General features: G+C 33.9%; 1 protein-coding gene across 12 annotated transcripts in view; it reads left to right on the plus strand.

Moving 5' to 3' along the window:
• Nucleotides 1-2470, plus strand: part of LOC106868432 (supervillin) — a 269304-nt gene that overhangs the window by 69177 nt on the left and 197657 nt on the right. Inside the window, exon 1 of one of the 12 annotated variants that reach the window (XM_052971739.1) lies at nt 1009-1030. The exons of 10 other annotated variants lie outside the window; for them this stretch is intronic. The gene's annotated coding sequence lies outside the window, so the exon portion shown is untranslated. Of the gene's footprint in view, nt 1-1008; nt 1031-2470 lie in introns of those variants that run through there. One more of the 12 variants, XM_052971710.1, reaches the window with a different exon arrangement.

Consider the following 2470-nt stretch of genomic DNA (forward strand, 5'->3'; position numbering starts at 1 on the left):
GATCGATAAATTAAGTACCAGTTGCGTACTGGGGTCGACTGGCCCCCTCCCCCCAAATTTCGGGCCTTGTGCCTAGAGTAGAAAAGAATATCCGAAGGTGGCGAACTGGCAGAAACGTTAGCACGCCGGGCGAAATGCTTAACGGTATTTCATCTGTCTTTATGTTCTGAGTTCAAATTCCGTCGAGGTCGACTTTGCCTTTCATCCTTTTAGGGTCGATAAATTAAGTACCAGTTGCGTACTGGAGTCGATCTAATCGACTGGCCTCCTTACCCCCCAAATTTCGGGCTTTGTGCCTAGAGTAGAAAAGAAAATATAGCTAATTCTGAAATAGTTAAAAATTTCTTTTCGAATTAAATCATAGGAGTAAATAAGCATGGAAAATGATTACATTTATACTCTTCTTTTCATTGTATATTATTATTATATGGGTAGAATAAAATAATAGTGAGAATATTATAATTGCAAAATCAAGTAACGATAAGTTTTTTATGAATATAAAACAAATTTTAAAATGATTGTAAAATATCTCTGCATTGGCAAGTTTTATTTAATTTTACTTTACTCATCTTAACTCATAAATATTCTGGAAAGCAGGGAAGTTATGTAGCCAGAAACACGTCCCTTTGACTATGTAACTATGTAAACTATCAATATTGTCCCCTTTCCAGGTTTTTTTTTTTAACGAAATGTCATCCACTTAAATCTCATCGTTCTTGTTTAATAAACGATGCACGAAAAGAAAACCCGTTAATAGATCACTCTATAAATTGTGTAGATGTTTTCTCGGTTATTCGTGTTTTAATTTTAATTGTTTCGTTAATATTTATCAACGTTATCAGTTGATTAGAAGTTATTCCCCCACCCAGGTTTCGGTTTCGTAAATATTTACACTTTTTTTTTATTGCTTATTCTATATTTTCCATTACCCACTCGTAAAACGTTCTCAGGTGTACATGATTAGATGTATGAAGTTTTATCAAGTAGTTCACATTACCTTTTCTCGGTGCTTGTATAATTCGTATCTCAAGTGAGTAATTAATTATATTTTTCGTAATATCAATTAATATTGTTTTTATCGAATTAGTCAATGTCTTATTTTTTTCTTGCTATTTTGTAAATATTTCAAGCTAAATGTTGAGACCTTACTTAGAAAAGCAATTATTATTTCATGAACACGTTTTCTCCTAAGTTTTAAAATTCAACTTGATTCGTTGCATGATTAAATATATCTACTTTGGATAAGATAAGTGAAAAATCGTTCGATCGTAACTGTAAACTTGTATATTTAATCTATTCACCTTATTAAAATATCTATTTATCTATTTTGTTATTACTTAATTGCTCATACATATTTATTTTATAAGCCAAACACACACACAAGGAATTCTCTCTATCTCCCCTTCTTTTTCTAAATATCCGCGCGCGCACACACTAACTCCTTTTTCCTGCTTGTCTGAACGTCTCATATAGTAGCTCCAGGCAAAACTAGATTTGACCCTGACTTATTTTTTTATGTTAATTTTAATTCCCATACTAACACTCCGTGTTTTTTGTGTTTTAAATCTCAGCAATATACTATTTCTTTCCTTTTCTCTGTCCTGAGATCAGAGGTATTCCAGCTGTGACTATCCTGCCTTTTTAGAGAGATATAGGATTACATTATCTACATAATGACTTTTTTTGGTTTAAAAGAGAAGGATGTGGTTTAAAGGGAAATTTGGCTGTTATTTGTAGTTTGGTGAACGACCATGTAGAGGTTCCCTAGTTTGTTCGTTAGCCATTTTTGTTTTTTTTATAAAAAGGTGCAAGCAGCTGATGGTTGAATCAACAGGTCGGACTTTCAGCGGTAGCAGAGGCAATGATTCGTATCTCGTTACCAGTACTAAACTCTTACCGTGGAAAAGGCGCAGCCCATCTTGTTGGATGTAGACGCAGATCCACGATGTATGCAGTTTAATTGTCAATAAAAGAATTCTTTCTATGAATTTTACTTCAAAATATTCTGAAACTGGCAAAATCACCAAAATTCAATATCATATTAACTGTCAATAATTATATTATATATTTTTTTACTTGTATCGGTCATTAGACTGCGACCATGCTGGGGCACCGCCTTGGAGAATTTTTTAAGCGAATGAATTGACACAAACACTTATTATTTTAAGCCTAGTACTTATTCTATCGGTCTGTTTTGCCGAACTGCTAGGTTACGGGGATGTAAACACATCAACACCGGTTGTCAAGCGGTGGGAGGGGGAAACACTGACACAAAGACACGCACACACACACACACACACACAACAGGGTTCGGATCTTTTTTAAAACGGGGGCCACATTTTTCATTAACGAAACACTTTGAAACTTGGAACACTGGTAGAATGTGTCATATAAAACATCTTTTTTCTCTTAGTCTTCTTAAAAAAAAAAGAAATCCGTAAGTTATTCCATGTGAAAGTTGTCGTATTTC

This window comes from Octopus bimaculoides, chromosome 1 (genome assembly GCF_001194135.2).
Source record: "Octopus bimaculoides isolate UCB-OBI-ISO-001 chromosome 1, ASM119413v2, whole genome shotgun sequence".
Classification (NCBI taxonomy): domain Eukaryota; kingdom Metazoa; phylum Mollusca; class Cephalopoda; order Octopoda; family Octopodidae; genus Octopus; species Octopus bimaculoides.